Raw genomic sequence first — 14,757 nt, forward strand, 5'->3', positions numbered from 1 at the left:
GCGTTTTCTTCATAGCATCTATTGTCTTTACAATTTGGCATGTTTTTGCAGTGGCTGGTACTGGTTGTTCTTTTCATGTTTAGTGCTTCCTTCAGGAGCTCTTGTAAGGCAGGTCTGGTGGTGACAAAATCTCTCACATTTGCTTATCTATAAAGGATTTTATTTCTCCTTCACTTATGAAGCTTAGTTTGGCTGGATACGAAATTCTGGGTTGAAAATTCTTTTCTTTAAGAATGTTGAATATTGGGCCCCACTCTTCTGGCTTGTAGGGTTTCTGCTGAGAGATCTGCTTTTAGTCTAATGGACTTCCCTTTGTGGGTAACCAGACCTTTCTCTCTGGCTGCCCTTAACTTTTTTTCCTTCATTTCAACCTTGGTGAATCTGACAATTTTGTGTCTTGGGGTTGCTTTACTTGAGGAGTATCTTTGTGGTGTTCTCTGTATTTCCTGAATGTGAATGTTGGCCTGCCTAGCTAGGTTGGGGAAGTTCTCCTGAGAATATCCTGCAGAGTGTTTTCTAACTTGGTTCCATTCTCCCTGTCACTTTTAGGTACGTCAATCAAACGTAGATTTGGTCTTTTCACATAGTCCCTCATTTCTTGTAGGCTTTGTTCATTTCTTTTCACTCTTTTCTCTCTAAACTTATCTTCTCACTTTATTTCATTAATTTGATCTTCAATCACTGATATCCTTTCTTCCACTTGATTGAATAAGCTATTGAAGCTTGTGTATGCTTCACGAAGTTCTCATACTGTAATTTTCAGCTCCATCAGGTCATTTAAGCTCTTCTCTACAGTGGTTATTCTACTTAGCCATTCGTCTAACCTTTTTTCAAGGTTTTTAGCTTTCTTATGATGGGTTAGAACATGCTTCTTTAGCTCAGAGAAGTTTGTTATTACTGACCTTCTGAAACCTACTTCTGTCAACTAGTCAAACTCATTCTCCATCCAGTTTTCTTCCCTTTCTGGCAAGGAGTTGTGTTCCTTTGGAGGAGAAGAGGCATTCTGGTTTTTGGAATCTTCAGGCTTACTGCTCTGGTTTCTCCCTATCTTTTTGGTCTTATCTCCCTTTAGTTTTTGATGTTGGTGACCTATGGATGAGGTTTTGGTGTAGATGTCTTTTGTTGATGTTGATGCTATTCCCTTCTGTTTGTTAGTTTTCCTTCCAACAGACAGGACCCACAGCTGCAGGTCTGTTGGAGTTTGCTGGAGGTCCTCTTCAGACACTGTTTGCCTGGGTATCACCAGTGGAGTCTGCAGAACAGCAAATATTGCTGCCTGATTATTCCTCTGGAAGCTTCGTTCCAGAGGGGCACCCACCTGTATGAGGTGTCTGTTGGCCCCTACTGGGAGGTGTCTCCCAGTCAGGCTACACAGGGGTCAGAGACTCACTTGAGGAGGCAGTCTGTCCATTGTTGGAGCTCAAATGCCATGCTGGGAGAACCACTTCTCTCTTCCGAGCTATCAGGCAGGGACATCTTAGTCCGCAGAAGCTGGCTGCTGCCTTTTGTACAGATATGCCTTGTCCCCAGAGGTGGAATCTAGAGAGGCAATAGGCCTTGCTGAACTGTGGTGGGCTCCACCCAGTTCAAGCTTCCCTGCCACTTTGTTTACACTGTAAGCATAGAACGGCCTACTCAAGCATGAGCAATGGCAGATGCCCCTCCCCTGCCAAGTTCCAGTGTCACAGGTCAATCTCAGACTGCTGCGCTAGCACTGAGCAAGGCTCCATGGGTGTGGGACCTGCTGAGCCAGGCATGGGGGGGGGAGTCTCCTAATCTGCTGGTTGTGAAGACCCGTGGGAAAAGTGCAGTATTTGTGCAGGAGTGTACCATTCCTCCAGGTACAGTCATTCATGGCTTCCCTTGGCTAGGAAAGGGAAATCCCATGACCCCTTGCACTTCCCAGGTGAGGCGATGCCCCACCCTGCTTCGGCTCACCCTCCTTGGGCTGCACACTCTGTTCAACCAGTTCCAATGAGATGAACCAGTTACCTCAGCTGGAAATGCACAAATCACCCATCTTCTCTGTCGATCTCGCTGGGAGATGTAGACTGGAGCTGTTCCTATTTGGTCATCTTGGAAGCAACCTAGTTATTTATCATGAAACACATTTATTCTTCTATTCTCAAGATTCCTCAATAGTGGTGATAGAGTTAGAACTTGAACTCAGGCTTCCTAACTCCAGAATCAGTGTTCTTTACATGTAATTATGCTTCATGTGTAATTTATTTCTGCTTTTTAATCATGCACGATTATATTGGCAAATAATAATAGCACACAATTATTAATGTTCATGGAGGAATAGCCATGTTCAAAGATCTTGATATCGCATTATCTCATTTAATCTTAACAACATTTCAAAGATATAGGTGTTATTTTCCAGGTGAGGAAACTGAGGCTCAGTGATATCATGTAATTTGTGCAAAATTTCACAGATAACAAATTGTGAGAACAGGATTCAAATCTCGATGTCTGACTGACTTCAGTGCCTGTGCTCATAAATACTACCTTATTCTGTTGTTTTAAAGGATACTTTTGACCTACCTTGAGTGGAACATGTGATTTGGCTTGTGTCCCAAGGAAAAGGGATAGTCTCCATAAACAGCAGTACTTTATGACTGACAGAAAGCATCTATGAAATAGACTAATGAATAGAAGAAGGGCAATCTGTGTTTGAACAATTTAAATCTTTCTGTTGGAATCAACCTGCTTCCAAGAAAGATGTAACTCATAGTCTAGCCTCACTAATATATGTTACACTCCTAATTCAGACCATAAACCTGAGAAAATATATGTGGAATGAATGGCCAGATGCTGCAGAGACTAGAGATTCTAAGTAGTGAGGAAAGGTGGTGTTATACACGGTTCTACAGATACTTAATATCAGTTTGTAATCTTACAAACAGGAATACCACAGACCCTGAATACAGAAAGGCTTACCATAGAACCATTGCATTGGTAAGTTCTAGTTGCTGCATTAATTCACGATTAATGGTGTAACTATGTTAAATGTGAATTCATAGAAGTTTATAATGGGAAGATGACCTGGAGGACTTTTTCCAAGTCCTAGACTTATTCTTTTAGAGGAATATTAACAAACGACTACTGGCTCAGAGGACAAAAAGTCAAATTACAAAAGAGCAGGACACCACAGCCCATGAAGAATGGCAGAAATGGGGCTGTTTGGTGAGAGGAAGTAACTTCAAGGTCCAAATTAATATTCTCGGCCAGGCTCGGTGGCTCACGCCTGTAATCCCAGCACTTCAGGAGGCCAAGGTAGGTGGATCACCTGAGGTCAGGAGTTCAAGACCAGACTGGCCAACATGGTGAAACCCTATCTCTACTAAAAATACAAAAATGAGCCCAGTGTGGTGGTGGGTGCCTGTAATCCTAGCTACTTGGGAGGCTGAGGCAAGAGAATCACTTGAACCTGGGAGGCGGAGGTTGCAGTGAGCCGAGATCACTCTACCACACTCCAGCCTGGGTGACAGAATGAGACTCCGTCTCAAAAAACAAACAAACAAACAACAAACAAAAATTGATATTCTCATTCTTGACTCTTCCCTCTCTCTAACGCCCATGTTCAGTCACCAATCATGTAGTCGTATCTCTTGAATATCTCTCGACTATCTAATAAATATTTGAAGATGATAAAATAAAATAATTCACAAAAAGAAACCTGAATAGTTCATTAGTATATAAAAATTTATTTATAAAAGCAATTTTATAAATAAAATTTTATTAAAAAATTTATTTATAAAAGCAATGGCAACAAAAGCCAAAATTGATGAATAGGATCTAATTAAACTAAAGAGCTTCTGCACAGCAAAAGAAAGTACCATCAGAGTGAACAGGCAACCTACAAAATGGGAGAAAATTTTCGCAACCTAATCATCTGACAAAGCGCTAATATCCAGAATCTACAATGAACTCAAACAAATTTACAAGAAAAAACAAACAGCCCCATCAAAAAGTGAGCGAAGGACGTGAACAGACACTTCTCAAAAGAAGACATTTATGCAGCCAAAAAACACATGAAAAAATGCTCATCATCACTGTCCATCAGAGAAATGCAAATCAAAACCACAGTGAGATACCATCTCACACCAGTTAGAATGGCCATCATTAAAAAGTCAGGAAACAACAGGTGCTGGAGAGGATGTGGAGAAATAGGAACACTTTTACACTGTTGGTGGGACTGTAAACTAGTTCAACCATTGTGGAAATCAGTGTGGCAATTCCTCAGGGATCTAGAACTAGAAATATCATTTGACCCAGCCATCCCATTACTGGGTATATACACAAAGGACTATAAATCATGCTGCTATAAAGACACATGCATACGTATGTTTATTGCGGCACTATTCACAATAGCAAAGACTTGGAACCAACCCAAATGTCCAACAACGATAGACTGGATTAAGAAAATGTGACACATATACACCATGGAATACTATGCAGCCATAAAAATGATGAGTTCATGTCCTTTGTAGGGACATGGATGAAACTGGAAATCATCATTCTCAGTAAACTATCGCAAGGACAAAAAACCAAACACCACATGTTCTCACTCATAGGTGGGAACTGAACAATGAGAACTCATGGACACAGGAAGGGGAACATCACACTCCAGGGACTGTTGTGGGGTGGGGGGAGGGGGGAAGGATAGCATTAGGAGATATACCTAATGCTAAATGACGAGTTAATGGGTGCAGCACACCAACATGGCACACGGATACATACCTAACAAACATGCACATTGTGCACATGTACCCTAAAACTTAAAGTATAATAGTAATAATAATAATAATAATAAAGTATTCAGTTTATCTGGTTAACAGAGAAGTACGTGTTAAAACAATGAAAATCCACTTTACATGGACAAGATTGACAAAAAGTAAGAGAAAAACACCAAGTATTGGTGAGCATACCGGGAAATAGGCACTACTCAGGCACTACTGGTGGGAGGGTAATCTGAAGAACAATCTGACAATACTTTGAGAAATTATGTGTGTATTATTCTTTCCTTCTACTTTCTTTGGGCTTATTATACTGTTCCTTTTCTAACTAACTTTTTAAGTTGGATGTTTATATCTTCAATTTTGAGCCTTTTGTCTTTTCTAATGTAAACGCTTATAGCTAAAAATTTCTTAACAGATACTGCTTTAGTCTTGCTACGTACTATTTTATTTTTTCAGCTCTAAATATTCTCAGATTTCCCATTGATATCCTCTCTGATTCATGAGTTGTTTAAAAGTATATTTTTTATACCTGTCTCTTTAATTATCTTTTTGCTATTAATTTCTAAATTAATTGCATTCTGCTGAGCTGCAGGATGCCAATTATTTGCAATTTGTTGAGGTTAACTTTATGGTATAATTTTCACAAATGTTCATGCATGCCTTAAAATATGTATTCTTCAACTGCTGGGTGCAAAATTCTATAACGTGTATTATTTCAAATGTGTTCATCATTTTGTTCAAGTTGTCTATATCTTTTCTGACTTTTTGTTTGTTTCATCAACACTGAGAAAAAGGTGTGTTATATTTCGTATTTTAGTAGTGTAATTTGTCAATATCTCCTTGCTCTTCCATTTTTTAATATATTTTTTAGCCTATGTAGTGACTTGTTACACTCGTTAAATTTTTCCTTTTATTACTATGTAATGACAATTTTTACCCCTACCAATGCTTTTTGCTTTACAATCTATTTTGGCTGATATTAATATAGCCACAAGGGGCTTTTTTTGTTACTGGTAGTGTTTGTTATGTTTTCTTCCATATTTTGACATCCACCTTTTTCTCTGCCCTTATGTTTTAGATATATCTAGTGTGAAATTCTTATAGCAAGATTAAAAAAAAAGTCTGATGACATTTGTCTTTTAATTGGATAAATTTGTGTATTTACACTTGTAATTAGTGGCAATTTTAATTTATTTTATAAACATGTCTTTTTCTGTGTGTCCCATTTATTTTATTTATTTATTTTAGTTTTTGAGAGAGGGTCTCAGTCTGTTGCCTAGGCTTGAGTGCAGTGGCAGAAACATGGCTCACTGCAGCCTTGACCTCCTGGGCTCAGGGAATCCTCCTGCCTCAGCCTACAACATAGCTGGGACCACAGGCATGCATCATCATGCCTGACTAATTTTTTTTTTTAATGGAGTGACCAGGCTAGTATTGAACTCCTGAGCTCAAGTGATCTTCCTACCTCAGCCTCCCAAAGTGCTGGAATTACAGGCATGAGCCACCATGCCCGACTAGTCCCATTTATTGTTTCCTCCTTTTTCCTGCTTTTTTTCACCATACGTGATGGTTAATTTTAGGTGTCACCCTGCCTGGATTAAGGGATATCCAGATAATTGGTAAAACACTATTTCTGCATATGTCTGTGAGGGTGTTTCCAGAAGAGATTAGCATTTTAATCAGTGGACCAAGGATCATCTGCCCTCGCCTAGTGTGGGCAGGCACTATTCAATTGGTTGAGGGCCCAGACAGAACACAAAGGCAGAGTAAACAGAGGAAAGGGAAATTCAAGCTCTCTGTTTTGGAGCTGAGACACTCATCTTTTCCTGACCTTGGACACCACAATTTTAGGTTCTTAGGCTTTTGAACTCTGGAACTTGCACCAGCAGCTCCCCAAGGTTCTTAGGCCTTTGGCCTCAGATTGAGAGTTACGTCATCAGCTTCCTTGGTTCTCAGGCCTTCAGACTTGGACTGAGCTACACCGCCGGCTTCCCTAGTTCTTCTGCTTGCAGACAGCAAATGGTGGAATTTCTCAGCCTCCATAATTGTATGAGCCAATTATCATAATAAATCATCTCTTATTTATCTTTGTATATCTATGTATCCTATCAGTTCTGTTTCTTGGGAGAACCCTGACTAATATAGATTTTGGTATCAGAAGTGGTCTAGAGGAACAGAATTTCAAGGATGAGATTCTTGAATTGTTTCTGGAGTTTCTGAAACTGGCTCTTTAATCTGATTAGACTTAAAGATGCTTAGGAATCTACTTCCAACAGTAGAGAACACTGAGAAACCATGGCATGAACTGTATAGAGAGATATGCAAAATATCTACATTGGATACTCCTAGTTAACCACTTATAAGAGACGAGGAACATAATGCCTCTGTATATAATAATTTGTACATTTGTAGAAAAGGAAAAAATATAATGATGTTGATTGGTTGCTCCTAACGTTTCTGGGAAAAGTGGTGAAAAAAAAATGAGCTTAGGGGCTTGAATTCCCAACTCAAACATTGCATAAATGACCTAAAAGCTTCTATGTGTGCCCTGAGGGAGAATCTTATCTTTCATAGCCACAGAGTGAAATAGCTGAAAATAAAAAATAAGTCCTCATAGCGCCATTGACTGAATCATGAAAGTTGAACTCTCAGCCTCATAGAGTGTTGTATTAGTCTGTTTTCACATGGCTAATAAAGACATACTTAAGACTGGGAAGAAAAAGAGGTTTAATTGGACTTAGAGTTTCAAATGGCTGGGGAGGACTCAGAATCATGGCAGGAGGTGAAAGGCATTTCTTACATGGTGATGGCAAGAGAAAGTGAGGAAGAAGCAAAAGCAGAAACCCCTGAAAAACCCACCAGATTTCGTGATACTTAATCACTATCATAAGAATAGCATGAGAAAGACCAGCCCCCCTGTTTCAATTACCTCCCCCTGGGTCCCTCCCACAATAGGTGGGAATTCTGGGAGATACAATTCAAGTTGAGATATGAGGGGGGACACAGCCAAACCATATCATTCTGCCCCTGGCCCCTCCAAATCTTATGTCCTCACATTTCAAAACCCATCATGCCTTCCCAACAGTCCCCCAATGTCTTAACTCATTTAATATTAACCCCAAAGGCCAAAGTCCAAAGTCTCATCTGAGACAAGGCAAGTCCCTTTCACCTTTGAGCCTGTAAAATCAAAAGCAAGCTAGTTAAATACTAGATTCAATAGGGGTACCGGTATTGGGTAAATACAGCTGTTCCTAATGAGAGAAACTGGTCAAAACAAAGGGGTTACAGGCTCCATGCAAGTCCAAAATCCAGTGGGGCGGTCAAATTTTAAAGCTCCAGAATGTTCTCCTTTGACTCCAGGTCTCACATCCAGGTCATGCTGATATAAATTTTAGGATTGTTTTTACTATGTCCATGAAAAATATCATTGGTATTTTGATAGGGATTGCATTGAATATGTAGATTGCTTTGGGTAGTATTGACATTTTCACAATATTTATTCTTTCAATCCATGAACATGGAATATTTTTCCATTTTATGTTGTCCACTTTAGTTTCTTTCATCAGTGTTTTATAATTCATATTATAGAGACCTTTCACTTCTTTGGTTAACTTAATTCCTAGGTATTTAATATTACGTGTGGTTATTGAAAATGAGATTACATTTTATTTATTTTTATTTTATTTTATTTTTCGAGACTGAATCTTGCTCTGTCATCAGGCTGGAGTGCAGTGGCACAATCTCAGCTCACAGCAACCTCCACCTCCCGGGTTCAAGTAATTCTCCTGCCTCAGCCTCTCAAGTAGCTGGGACTACAGGTGCACACCACCGCACCCAGCTAATATTTGTATTTTTAGTAGAGATGGGGTTTCACCATGTTGGCCAAGATGGTCTCGATGTCTTGACCTCATGATCCACCTGCCTTGGCCTCCCAAAGTGCTGAGATTACAGGAGTGAGCCACTACGCCAAGCTGTGATTACATTTTAAATTTATTTTTCATGTTGTTCACTGTTGGCATATAGAAATGCTTCTGATTTTTGAGCCAGTCATGGTGGCTTATGCCTGTAATGCTAGTACTTTGGGAGGCTGAAGCTGGTGGATCACTTGAGTCCAGGAGTTTCAGACCAGCCTGGGAACCGTAGTGAGACCTCATCTCTCTCAAAAAAAAAAAAAAAATGCTACTGATTTTTGTATGTTGATTTTGTATCCTGCAACTTTACTAAATTTGTTAATCAGTTCTAATAATTTTCTTGTGGTCTTTGGATTTTTTCCAAATATAAGATTATATCATCTGCAAACAAGGATAATTTGACTTATTCCTTTCCAATTTGGATGCAATTAAATCTTCCTCTTGTCTGATTGCTCTAACTAGGACTTCCACTAATTATATGGTTTGTCTCTGTGCCTTCATCCAAATCTCATATCGAATTGTAGTCTCCACACATCAAGAAAGGGACCTGGTGGGAGGTGATTGGATCATGGGGGCAGTTTCTTCCATGCTGTTCTCTTGGTGTGAGTGAGCTCTCATGAGATCTGATAGTTTAAAAGTGTTTGGCAGTCCCCCCCTTTCTCTCTCTTGCCATCATGTAAGATGTGGCTTGTTTCCCCCTTTGCCTTCTACCATGGTTGTAAGTTTCCTGAGGCCTCCCCAGCCATATGGAACTGTGTCAATTTAAACCATTTTTGTTTATAAATTGCCTAGTCTCAGGTAGTTCTTTATAACTGTGTGAAAAGGGATTAATATAGAAATTGGTACCAGGAGTGGGGCAGTGCTATAAAGATACTTAAAAATGTGTAAGCGACATTGGAATTGCATAACAGGTAGAGGTTGGAACCGTTTGGAGGGCTCAGAAGCATATAGAAAGATGTGGTAAAGTTTGGAACTTCATAGAGACTTGTTAAATTGTTTTGACTAAAATGCTGTTAGTGATAAGGACAGTGAAGTGCAGGCTGAAGTGGTCTCAGATGGAGATGAGGAAGTTATTGGTAACTGTAGCAAAGGTAACTCTTGCTATGCTTTAGCAAAGAGACTGGTGGCATTGTGCCCCTACCCTAGAGATCTGTGGAACTTTGAACTTGAGAAGAATAATTTAGGGTATCTGGTGGAAGAAATTTCTAAACAGCAAAGCATGCAAGAAGTGGCCTGTTTTTTTCTGAGAGCATACAAACATATGCATTTGTAAACTCAGAAAATCTGAGACAGGTCTCAATTAATTTAGAAAATTTATTTTGTTAATGCTGAGAATGCACCCTTTACATATCCTCAGGAAGTCCTGATGACATGTGCCCAAGGTGGTCGAGACACAGCTTGGTTTTTTACATTTTAGGGAGACATGAGATGCCAATCAATATATGTAAGAAGTACATTGGTTCGCCCGGAAAGGCAGGACGACTTGAAGCTAAGGCAGGAAGACTTGAAGTAGAGAGGGAGCTTCCAGGTCACAGATAGGTGAGGCACAAATGATTGCATTCTTTTGAGTTTCTGATCAGCCTTTTCAAAGGAAGTAATCAGATATTCATCTATGTCAGTAAACAGAGGGATAGCTGAGTAGAATGGAAGGCAGGTTTGCCCTAAGCATTTTCTAGCTTGAGTTTTCCTTAGCGATTTTGGGAGGCCAACATATTTTCTTTTCACACATCCACGAAGGGATGATCTGAAATTAGAACTTATGTTTAAAAGAGAAGCAGAGCATAAAAGATTGGAAAATTTGCAGCCTGACCATGTGGTAAAAAAGAAAAAAAAAATTTCTGGGGAGAAATTCAAGTTGGCTGCAGAAATTTGCATAAGTAATGAGAAACTAAATGTTAATAGCCAAGACAATGGGGAAAATGTCTCCAGGGCATTTCAGAGATCTTCAAGGCATCTCCTCCCATTACTAGTCTGGAGGCCTATGAGGGAAAATGATTTTGTGGGCTGGGCCTAGGGCCCAGCTGCTCTGTGCAGCCTCAGGACATGGTGCCTTGTGTCCCAGCTGCTCCATCTCCAGCTGTGGCTAAAAAGGAGCCAAGGTGTAGCTCAAGCCATAGCTTCAGAGGGCATGTGTCCCAAGTCTTGGCAACTTCCATGTGACATTGGGCCTGTGGGTGTGCAGAAGACAAGAGTTGAGCTTTGGGAGCCTCCACCTAGATTTCAGAGGATGTATGGAAATGCCTGGATGTCCAGGTGGAAATCTACTGCAGAGGAAGAGCCCTCATGGAGAACCTCTACTAGGGCAATGCAGAGGGGAAATGTGGGGTTGGAGTCCCTGCACAGAGTCCTCTCTGGGGCACTGCCGAGTGGAGCTGTGAGAAGAAGGCCACTGTCCTCCAGACCTCAGAATTGTAGATCCACACACAGTTTGCACTGTGTGCTTGGAAAAGCTTCAGGCACTCAATGCCAGCCTGTGAAAGCAGCCATGTGGGCTGTATCCTACAAAGCCACAGGTGCAGAGCTGCCCACAGCTTTGGAAGACCACCCCTTGCATCAGTGTGTTCTGGATGTAAGACATGGAGTCAAAGGATATTATTTTGAAGCTCTGAGATTTAATGAGTGCCCTGGAGGGTTTTGTACTTGCTTGGCACCTGTGGCCCCTTTGCTTTGGCCAATTTCTCCCATTTGGAACAGGAACACTTACCCAATGCCTGAATCCACATTGTAACTTGGAAGTAACTTACTGATTTTTGATTTTACAGGCATATAGGCAGAAAGGACTTGACTTGTTTCAGATGAGACTTTGGACTTGGAGTTTTGAGTTAATGTTGGAATGAGTTAAGACTTTGGAGGACTGATAGGAAGGTATGATTGGTTTTGAAAAGTGAAAAGGATACAAGATTTGGGAAGAGGCAGGGGTGAAATGATATGGTTTGACTCTGTGCCTCCACCCAAATCTCATCTCAAATTATGATCCCCATACTGTCATGGGAGGGACCTGGTGGGAGGTGACTAGATCATGGGGGTGGTCTCCCCTATGCTGTTCTCATGATAGTGAGTGAGATCTTATGAGATCTGATGGTTTAAAAGTTTTTGGCAGTTCCCCTATCACTCTCTGTCTCCTACTGCCAGGTAAGACCTGCCTTGCTTCCCCTTCACCTTCCACCATGATTGTAGGTTTTCTGAGGCCTCCCCAGCCATGCAGAACTGTGAGTTAATTAAACCTTTTTTGCTTATAAATTACCCAGTCTCAGGCAGTTCTTTAAAGCAGTGTGAAAATGGACTCATACCAGTATGATGTTGAATAACAGTGGTGACAGTGGCATCTTTGTCATGTTCCAGATTTTGGAGGACAATCTTGCAGTCTCTCCCCATTCAGTACAATATTAGTGGTGAGTCTGTTGTATTTGGCTTTCATTATGTTAAGGTGTATTCCCTCTAGCCCTTGTTTTTTGAGGGTTTTTTTAGTGAAGAAATGTTGAATTTTATCAAATTCTTTTTCAGCATCAATTGTAATGATCATATGGTGTTTTATCTTTCATTCTGTTGATATGATGCATCAGGTTGTTTAATTTGCATATGTTGAACCATTCTTGCATCACAGGGATAAATTTCACTTGGTCATGATGAATAACCTTTCTAATGTATGGTTGAATTTGGTTCACTAGCATTTTCTTAAAGATTTTTGCATCAATATTAATCAGAGATATTGGTCTGTATTTTTATTTTTTGATGTGTCTTTGGTTTTGGTATCAGGGTAATACTGGCCTTATGGAATAAATTTGGAAGTATTCCCTTCCCTTGTATTTTTCAGAATTGCATGAGCAGGATTCATAGTAGTTCTTTATATATTTGGTACAATTCAGCAGTAAATTGTCCGGTCTTGGGCTTTTCTTTACTGGAAAATGTTTTATTATGGCTTCAATCTTATACTTGTTATTGGTCTATTCCTGTTTTGGATTTCTTCCTGGTTCAATCTTTGTAAGTAGTATGTATTTAGGAATTTGTTCATTTCTTCCAGATTTTCCAATTTATTGGTCTTTAGTTGCTCATAGTGACCACTAATGATCTTTTGAATTTCTGCAGTATCAGTTGTAATGTCTCCTTTTTCATCTCTGCTTTTATTTATCTGGACCTTCTCTCTTTTTTCTTAGTCTGGCTAAAGGTTTGTCAATTTTATTTAACTTTTTTAAAAAAACAATCTTTTTGTTTTATTGATTTCTTTGCATTGTTTTTAAATTTCAATTTCATTTATTTCTACTCTGACATTTATTACTTATTTTCTTCTACTAATTTTGTGTTTGGTTTGCTCTTGCTTTTCTAGTTTTTAAGATGCATTGTTAGATTGTTTATTTTAAGTTTTTTTTTCTTTTTTGAGGTAAGCACTTAATAGTTATAAATTTCCCTCTTGATACAGTGGAGCCAAGATGGCCAAACAGGAACAGCTCCAGTGTACAGCTCCCAGCATGAGTGACACAGAAGATGGGTGATTTCTGCATTTCCAACTGAGGTACTGGGTTCATCTCACTGGGGAGTGTCGGAAAGTGGATGCATGACAGTGGGTGCAGTGCACTGAGTGTGAGCCAAAGCAGGGCAAGGCATCGCCTCACCCAGGAAGTGCAAGGGGTCAGGGAATACCCTTTCCTAGTCAAAGAAAGGAGTGGCAGACAGCACCTGGAAAATCGGGTCACTCTCACCCTAATACTGCACTTTTCCAACCGTCTTAGCAAATGGCACACCAGGAGATTATATCCTGTGCCCCGCTCAGATGGTCCTACACCCACTGAGTCTTGCTCATTGCTAGCACAGCAGTTTGAGATCAAACTGCAAGGTGGCAGCAAGGCTGGGGGAGGGGCACCCACCATTGCTGAGGCTTGAGTAGGTAAACAAAGCGGCCAGGAAGCTCGAACTGGGTGGAGCCCACTGCAGCCCAAGGAGGCATGCCTGCCTTTCTGGACTCCACCTCTGGGGGCAGGACATAGCCAAACAAAAGGCAGTCAAAGCCTCTGCAGACTTAAATGCCCCTGATAGCTTTGAAGAGAGTAGTGGTTCTCCCAGCACACAGCTAGAGATCTGAGAACGGACAGACTGCTTCCTCAAGTGGGTCACTGACTCCCGAGTAGCCTAACTGGGAGGCACCCCCCAGTAGGGGCAGACTGACACCTCACATGGCCAGGTACTCATCTGAGACAAAACTTCCAGAGGAAAGATCAGGCAGCAACATTTGCTGTTCACCAATATCTGCTGTTTTGCAGCCTCCATTGCTGATACCCAGGCAAACAAGGTCTGGAGTGGACCTCCAGCAAACTCCAACAGATATGCAGCTGAGGGTCCTGACTGTTAGAAGGAAAACTAACAAACAGAAAGGACATCCACACAAAAACCCCATCTGTATGTCACCATCATCAAAGACCAAAGGTAGATAAAACCACAAAGATAGGGAAAAAACAGAGCAGAAAAACTGGAAACTCTAAAAATCAGAGTGCCTCTCCTCCTCCAAAGGAATGCAGCTCCTCACCAGCAATGGAACAAAGCTGGACAGAGAATGACTTTGATGAGTTGAGAGAAGAAGCCTTCAGACGATCAAACCACTCTGAGCAAAAGGATGAAGTTTGAACCCATGGCAAATAAGTTAAAAACCTTGAAAAAAATTAGATGAATGGCTAACTAGAATAACCAATGCAGAGAAGTCCTTAAAGGACCTGATAGAGCTGAAAACTATGGCATGAGAACTACGTGATGAATGCACAAGCCTCAGTAGCCAATTTGATCACTGGAAGAAAGAGTATCAGTGATGGAAAATCAAATGAATGAAATGAAGCTAGAAGAGAAGTTTAGAGAAAAAAGAATAAAAAGAAATGACCAAAGCCTCCAAGAAATATGGGACTATGTGAAAAGACCAATTCTACATCTGATTGGTGTACCTGAAAGTGACGGGGAGAATGGAACCAAGTTGGAAAACACTCTGCAGGATATTATCCAGGAGAACTTCCCCAACCTAGCAAGGCAGGCCAACATTCACATTCAGGAAATACAGAGAACACCACAAAGATACTCCTCAAGAAAAGCAACCCCAAGACACATAATTGTCAGATTCACCAAAG

This window comes from Symphalangus syndactylus, chromosome X (assembly GCF_028878055.3).
Source record: "Symphalangus syndactylus isolate Jambi chromosome X, NHGRI_mSymSyn1-v2.1_pri, whole genome shotgun sequence".
NCBI classification, from domain to species: Eukaryota; Metazoa; Chordata; class Mammalia; order Primates; family Hylobatidae; genus Symphalangus; species Symphalangus syndactylus.